This window comes from Amblyomma maculatum, chromosome 7 (assembly GCF_055883805.1).
Source record: "Amblyomma maculatum isolate TAMU_Amacu chromosome 7, ASM5588380v1, whole genome shotgun sequence".
In the NCBI taxonomy this organism is placed as follows: Eukaryota; Metazoa; Arthropoda; class Arachnida; order Ixodida; family Ixodidae; genus Amblyomma; species Amblyomma maculatum.
Window position 1 is genome coordinate 70,370,543 of NC_139350.1, and position 8,989 is coordinate 70,379,531.

Sequence of the window (8,989 nt, forward strand, 5' to 3'; positions counted from 1 at the left end):
AGAGAGTGGTGAATACTGGTATTTGTTTGTTCGTGCGAAAATTGGGAGGATTTTGTTCGCATGGTCAAGCCGGGATGAGGCGTTAAGAGCAGGAAGAAGATGGGAGCGAGCAAATTCCGAATTGCTATAGTATAATGTGTGAAGAACTGATAATCGCGCAAACTTCCTTTTGAAAGCGAGCGATGGTAGGTTTAAAACTTTTTTAATTGATGATGCGCTATGAAATCTTGAGTAGGATGATGCAATGAATCTTGCTGCTTTATTCTGGACGGATTCAAAAAGATTAGAAAAGGAGCCCTGGTGAGGATGCCATATGACAGAAGCATATTCTAAGGTTGGCCTTATCAGTGTAGTGTAAGCTTAATGTCTTGTGTAAGAATTTGCGAGGTGTAAACAGCGCCTCAACATGCCATGTTTTCTAAAAGCTTTGGCGGTGATGAGGTCTATATGATCATTCCAAGACAGACTAGAATGCAAATGAACACCCAGATATTTTATAGAAGAAACAGATGCAACAGCTTTACCATTCATTGTGTGCACGCTAAGTAACGGTCCTGGAACAGACGAAAATCTTATATGTTTAGTTTTTTCTTCATTAATTTCCATTTGCCAAGTACGGCACCATTCAGTTAGCCTGTTTAGATCGGACTGGAGCGTATGCGCTTCTTCCGCGTTAGATATTGTTTTATTGATTACGCATTCGTCTGCAAAAAGGCGAATTGATAACTTGATGTTACCTGCTATGTCATTTATATATATTAAAAAGAGCAAAGGCCTGAGAACGGTCCCTTTTGGGACACCTGATTTTACACGTGCAGGATTACAGATGCAATGATTTATCCTAACTGATCGGAAACGATTAGTCAAGAATTCAGCGATCCATCTGGCCGTGTTATCATCAAGCTGTAGATTTTTAGTTTTTAACAGTAAACGTTTGTGAGGAACACGATCAAAGGCTTTTGAAAAATCGACAAAAATTGCGTCTGTGTCAAGGGGCATATGTAGCACATGATGTAGGTCAGTAACTAATTCAAATAACTGCGTTTGACATGATCTTTTGTACTGGAAACCATGCTGGTTTTCTAGAAGCAAATTATTTAAGTTTAAATGGTTCGTAATGTGAGAAAACAAGATGTGTTCTAATAGTTTGGAGCATATTGATATCAGGGAAATGGGTCTGTAGTTAAGGGGTCAGAACGAGCTCGCGCCTTATGTATAGGAATGATGTGAGCGATCTTCCAGTCATCCGGGACGCATCCTGAGTCAAGTGACTGCTGAAATAGCAGCCCCAAAAGAAATGCTGATTTATGGCACGTTAGTTTGAGAAGTTTGGAGGTGATGCCCTCTGGGCCAGGACTGGTAGAAAGCGGAAGTCTGTCAATCGCCTTCGCTACACCGTTTTCAAATATTACAATTGGGGGGAACTTAAACTGTGTACACTAAGATGTGAGTACATGGGAACTGGTAAGTGGCATCTCGTCTGTGAACACTTGACGAAAGAGTTCACTAATAGGCACAACATTTCTCGTCCGTTAGGATAGGCGCAGTCTGGCGGTGTTCGGGATTAACTGAGCGCCAGAATTTGTTAGGGTTGGTTTTAAGCATATTGGGAAGAGTCCGGCTAAAATAGTTTTCCTTAGCTTCCAGGATTGCAGCTGTAGTTAATTTCGAAAGGTTATGGTATCCTTCCCAGTCAAGCGGTGAATTGGTTCGACTAGCTTTCTTATAAGCCCTCTTTTTTCTGTTCAGGCTTTTTTCACATGGGCTGTAAACCAGGGGTCATTGGATACTGCTTTGATTGTCGTTCAGGAGTTCAGAAAAATTAGGTCTGCTATCAGGGGGACGATAGCAATCCCAAAAAAATGCGTTTGATGTGCTAAAAGCAAGCAGATACCCAAATCAACTCGAGAGGTGTGTAAATCTGCACAAGAGAAGGTTGGTAATCATCTTTCATTTCTGTCTTTGCGGAAGAGCACCAAAGAACTTGGAAGCGCAAGCTCGCTGTTGGAAACTTCGTCAGATAACCACGTTTCTGTGCCGATAATTATGTCAGCGGAGCATGTGTGCAAAAAGGATTTTAAAACATCAACCTTTGGAAGAATGCTGCGGAAGTTAGCTAGAAGAATCCAAATTGATGATACATGAGTGGCTGCGCCCTATACTATAAGGTATTTGCGCACAGTGGAAGAATCTAACATTCCATGTGATCTATTTGTGCTCTTTTAACGGTTTAGCCGGTGGAAGTGCCGCATCAAAGAGCGCCACGCACAGCCACTGCGTTCAGTCAAGTTTCTATTCCGATAACAGTGTGCTATGATGAAGGGGGTATATGCTGTCCAAAATTGACCTCCTACCTGGATGCCTTTAGTTCATGGATATATACTATGTCTCCCGCAATTCTGATGCGTGAATAAAGTGAGAGGGATGATCACGGTTCGAATCCTGGCAGATACTCCGCTTTTTCTTCCTTTTCATTTTTGAAATGTAGCCGTCTTATTTTATAGCTCTCCATGCTTTTTCTTCCCCGGTGTCGCTTTTTTCCCAGAAAAGAGGACCACCGACCATAGAGGAAATACCAGAATTTCCGCCCGGTTTCATGCCGTTAAGCCTTAAAAAAATGGTATACCGACTCCTGTCTGAAACTGTAGAAAAGTTTCCAGTAGGGAAGTGACCACAAAAGAAAAATTACCTCAAAGAAATTTGAGCAAGATGAAAATACGAGCTACAGTGGTACATAATTTCTAGAACTGGAACCTACCTTCAAAATGCGTAATAGCAGCGTTCACTGAAAACTGCAGAAGTAAAAAGAAGGAACAAAAGATGCATTGCATTAGCCTATTATTTAAGCAATTTCACATAAACAGCGCTATCTGGCTCTGAAGCGTTTCTACCGCCGCAACGCAGCAGGACACAAGACGAAAACGGAATCAGCGCTACTGTGCTAAGGTTTTTAATGTAATTAACAGACGTATAGTACCACTGCGCCACAGATTGCAGCAAATTGAGCTTATGTACCCTTCTTTGGAACTCTGATGCACGTCTGTAGGAATACTGATATGCCAAATACTAAATACAAAATACAAGTTTAGAAAGGCGAAATCAAGTAAGCCGCTATATAAACTGCGCCTCAGAGCAGTTTATACCGGCAGCAAACTTGAAAGGATTTTAAACGTACCGTTTCAAAAAACAGTTTTGTTGTTTTAAAGTAAAGTATGCAAAATCACCTCAGTGCATATTTACTAAAAGAAATATTCACCAACTTGCATGGCCCCCGATGCGTTGCTACGACACAGATCTCAGTTTGACCTACATCTTGACGCCGGCATCTGTGGCGACGTGCACTAAAGTTTGTTCTCCACATCATCTGTTTCCTTTCGTTGAAATACACTTCGCGTTTGACCCAAAAAAAAAAAACGTTTTAAGCAGTCAACCGGCTTTCTTCCCTGTGCTGAGTGCTATGAGCTCTGTAGCGATCCACTTTCTGGGCTAAGCCTCTTGTGCTAGGGTACAAAAAACATAGAATGTTTAATAAAGTTTACCGGCATATCTGAAACTAACAGGCGCCGGCTCAAAGCACGGTATGTAATCAAAGCTTAGATTTTCATGTTTCACTTCCGGTTTTACATATGACAGGTCAAGACTAGAGGCGTGCTTCCCGAAAGATCCTCGACTGCAAACACTTCAAGCTGTTTTGAAACGCGCCGCTCCTCCTGCATGATAATTTATTTGATGCAAGTATGCGTTCCGCATTTATTCCGACATGGCGAGGCGAATATAGCAAAATAAGAAATGGCAACGAAAGGCTACTCCAAGGGCTGAATTACGGACTCCACTCACAAGTTGGTGAGCGCGACGTCAAAATTACGGAGCCGTGACGCAGCCTTGAGGCGTCAATCGAGACGAAGTACGAATTCGTCCAATTACCAGTCACTTTTAGCGTGGCTTCGCCCCGGTAGTTCCGAATCCTCGGCAAGCGCTATTGCCACAGTGTGGCACAAAACTGAGCAGGGACTGTCTTCTAGCTTTCTGTAACACGACGCAATTATTATGCAATAAATAAAACAAGCAAAGGTTCATTTTGGCAAGGTACTATTTTTATTATTGAATAATAATAAGCTCAAGTAGAAGCGTTGTTAGATTTTGTAATTATACTTGCTATTAGGTAACTTTGGTTGCCGCGAAGGTGCGCCGACGGCGTCATGGCGTGCACATGGCGGCCTGCAAGCGAACAGCTGATTCCCCGAGAAGGTGCTCCTTTTTTAAGCGTCGTCTGAAATCGAAGTACCGTGCGGGTGCCGTGAACATGTTGAAAATCTAATAGAATGCAGTCGAAGTTCAGGGCCTGCTGCGATAAAATTTCATGGAGCGCTTGACATGGAAATGGACAGAGACAACTTGCGGAGGTGTTTTCGGTCGGCGCCTACTAGTATCGATGACAAAAGGGCTGAAAGTGCAACGTGAAGGCTCTGTGGTTCTATTTGTTACTCTTTAGGAAATACAAAACGACTGTGAAGCATGTAGTGTAGGTCAGAATGAAGCTCCGTGGTTGCATGATCATCTGTTTGTATGCAGCTGGATAGTTTAGGAAAGAACGTGATCATGGGAATGCTTCCACCCCTGCCGGGACTGAACCCAAAGCCTTCATTCACTGCAGTGCCACCGTGACAAGGCTTTCGATGTAGCGTTCATTGTAGTGTGCTCTGTATTTTTTTCTTTGTTCTCCATGACTGCGTTGTTTTGCTTTTGAGCGATACCTTCTGCCCACACGCCATTTGCTTGATGCATATGTGATGTTTTTGCACCAGTTTGTATACCTATGGAATTTTCTACTTATGCTACAATCACTGTGAGCACTAAAACTCGCAATATTATGCGTTCAATTTGTCCGCTTTACACTGTTTAGCATTAAGGAAATGCGTTCTATGCATTTTAACAGTATATGAAGGCCTGTAGTCCGGAAAGGCTCACTAATGGCGACTGCCCTATGCAAAAATTGTACATAGCACTACTTGTGTCATGTTTCTGCACTGTTGTGCCATACTTTGTTATCTGCTTCTGGATTGTGTCAAACCTATGACAACTACTATGCAGGCCTGTAATCATTAAGTAACTGTTTTTTGCTGTCGTACTTCTGTGTCGAATTTTTATGCGCAATACTTTCACTTCCTGCTTCTGAAGTGTGTCAGACCTACGATCAGTACTGTGCAAGCTTACAGGGTCTAAAAAAGTATTCTTTTGCGTCCTCTTTGTGTAGCACAATTGTGCAGCACGTGCAAAAAACTGCCGATGCTGTTGCAGGCAGTTGGTTTCGCTGCTACATATTCAAGCGTGTGAAATGCTGTAGGAAAATAAAGGTGCACAGTAAATACACGGGCTTCTAAAAAAACGTCTGTGAGACGCGTGCTATTTTTAATGAATCTGGAAACACTGCGGTTTGAAACGTTCAATTTATGATATGAGTAAGAGGAATGAATATTATATGAACGACATTTTTGGATGGTCTAGAGGAAACTGCGTCATTGCCAGTGGCTACGTTATTTTTTAGCATATCAATAAATCTTGCGATTTCAGAAGGTCTACCGGAAGTTAAAATGGGAGAATTGACAAGGTCAATGCTTCTAGTAGCAGGAATAGGTATTACGTCTTCGTTTTAACGACATTCTCTGTACAGGACACAAAGTAGTTATTTATGGCAGTCGCAGCTGCACCGCCAAACAAACACCCTTAGAGGTTGTAATGCGCAAATCAATTCATGGCCTTTTTTGGTGGGTTAGGCTTCTAATCTCATCCCATATCTTTTTCGGATTACTCCTACTTTTTGCAAATAGCTTCTCGTAATACTGAGTTTTCGCTTGTTTAACCAGGGTATTTATCATGTTTCTATACTTTTTGAAGTCAGCGAACTGTGTCGCGTCTCGACTTTTAACAAAGTCACGATACGTCTTGTTCTTTGTGTTTATTATTTTAAATATAAATATATAGGATTACTAATCTTTGACTTTCTGATTTTTACTGCGCTTCCAATGCGTCTTACTGGAAACGCCTGATCGTAACAACACATCAGTTTATTGAAAAATGCATCGTACGCTTTGTTTGCATCTTTTTCGCATACAACAGGTCGCTAGTCACTCTCACTAATGAGGCAGCGGAATATTTTCAGAGCAAAACCGTTTGTAAAGCAGGACTCTTTTTTTCTTGATTTTTATTTTAAAAACGTGTAAGTGGAATGGAACAAAACTTTGGCAGGTGATCGCTTATCTCTACAGCTAGCAGCCCAGAAATACTGCCGGGGTGATGGATATAACTAATGCAGATATTTAGTAACATGCAAGATTCCGCTGTCAGTCGAATCGCTTTTGTAAAAAGTTTATACATGCAAACTAATTTATCAGTGAAATTATTTGCCTTGCCGGTGAGCTGTTCGAGAGTATATCAGTATTCACATTACCCATGACACAAAAGAAGCCCTGAACTACTGACATAGCAAAGAATGCTTTCGAGATGTTCGAAGAACTGCAATTTGGTTCCTGCTGGTGGCCTACAGATGATTACAGCCGCGCCTACATCTAATCTCACCATCAGATATTCAATATCATCCGTAATAACTGAAAGCTTTCACATGACCTCATGGTTTTGGGTCTGCAGTACGAAAACAGCCAAACCTCCTCCCCTTCTTTGAGAACTGGCCAAACCATTGCACTTGTAGCTTTCAAAGTTTGACGGTAACTCGTTCAATGAAAGCAAGGATTCAGTGAACAACAGAACATCAATGGAAAAAGATATGAATCCAAGAAGATAATTTTTTCGTGATTATTGCGGATATAACGAGCATTCATATGCAGTATCATCAGGTGGTGTCGGCTGTTTAGAAAAGCGTCAAAGGAATGAACATCATAGTAGTCGCATTGCTCATTTGAGTCCACATTAGATTTGAAGCATCCTTAATGAACAACAGTTTAGCTAGTATTAGTGAGCTGTCATCTCCTCTAGATTGTTCACACCAACTGTCATCTTCTCGACGTCGTTCACACAAGAGATCCTAACAATCGAAGAACCCTAATCTTTTCGTGCGAACACTGGATCCAGCAGTTCACACAAACTTCCGTGCCTCCTTCCTTTTAATCCCCGCCCCAAGCAGCTGTTTGCTTAGTCATGTCAAGTGTTCGTTTACAAACACCGAAGAAGAGCTTTCGAAACCTAGATTCGTTGCATCTAGTCTGACTTTCTTATCCTTATTTAGTTATGCGTTCCATTTTGTTCTCTGCACAAAACGGACAACAATGTTTAATTCACCAGGCGTGAAGTCGGCACACGCTCACATATTTCAATGTCCTGCTCATTGATTTCTTCTCCGACAATGACAACAATTTTCTGCACAATGGACAACGGTTCACCGTCAAGCGGACTGCCCTTGATCTCAAAGTGGTTAGAGCGCTAATACTGATCCAGTTCTTCAAGAGTGTGAGCTTGGAATTTTCAGCTTTCAATTCACAATTCTAGTTTAGCATTTCCTCAGTTTTTTATTTAAGCTCTGTCATCACTTGTAGGCTTTCCTTTATACCGCGCAAATCAGCTCTTAGCTCATGCCGCAGGTCTCGAATTGCCTTGGCAGTCTCTTGGTCTTCCTTTGGCATTTCGCTGTTTGTCCGCGAAACACAGCTTACTCAATAACGTGACATTGGCAGAGATGGGTTTGGCAGCAGCACAACATTCATGCAAATAATGCGGTGCACTAATTTCAACGAAATACCCTACCTGCGAAAAGCAGATAAGGTAGGTGATGCAGGGCCCATAAATGCGCTGCTGCCAATCTGAACTGTCACGCTGTCTTCGTCACACTTTGATAGCTGCAAGATTGCCTGTAGCCCTCTGGCGAGATTGCTGTTGTCATCGGCGGCTGGCGTAGCGAAGTCAATGCTTCTTTTTGGGACTTCTTCACTGCGGAAATCAGATAAAATTAGTGATGCAGGGGCGAGAGATGCGCTGCTGCCAAACTGAAGGGTCATGCTGTCTTCGTCGGCATTTTATAGTTGTAGGATTGCCTTTAGCTCTCTGGCGAATTTGGTGTTGTCGTCGACGGCTGGCGTAGTGAAATCAAGGCTTCTTTTCAAGATTTCTTCACTGCGAAAAGCAGATAAGATAAGTGATGCAGCACCCAGAGGTGCGCTGCTGCCAAACTGAGGAGTCACGCTGCCTTCGTAGGCCTTTTATAGCCGCAGGATTGCATGTAGCGCTCTGGCGAGATTGCTGTTGGCGGCGACGACTCGCGTAGTAAAATATAAGGGCTTCTTTTCCGGACTTCTTCATTGCGAAAGCAGATAAGTGATGCAGGACCCAGAGATGCGCTGCTGCCAAATTGAAGGGTCACGCTGTCTTCGTCGGCCTTTTGGAGCTGCATGATTGCCTGTAGCCCTCTGGCGAGATTGATATTGTTGCCAATGGCTGGCGTAGTGAAATCAGGCCTTCATTTCTGGACTTCTTCACTGCGAATAGCAGATAAGTGATGCAGCGCCAAGAGATGCGCTGCTGCCAAACTGAAAATCAGTTTTTGAAATATAGGCTATAGAAGCGAAGGCCGCCATCAAGTTATGTATAGTATATGAGAGAAACGCGCAACAACTTAGACAGGACACAGAAAGAAACACATACAACAGTTCACTGTTGTATGTGTTCCTTCCTGTGTCCTGTCTAAGTTGTTGCGCATTTCTCTTATATACTATGCAGAACCAACTAGCCCGACCACACGCTTATTCTGATCAAGTTCTGTGCCGCCGAATGCAAAGAAAAGCGTTGTCCTAAACTTTTTTCTCCTCGATCAGTTCTAAGGCTTATAAAATATTTGTATGGATGTCAAAAATGTACCGTTTCCCCCGTACGAGACTGAGCAGATTTCTGTGCTAATTTGAATGACCATGAAGCAGCAAACACGCAAGATGCACAAGGAGCCCTCTATCACTCCATGGTCTCTATAGATCAGTGTGGTGGGAAC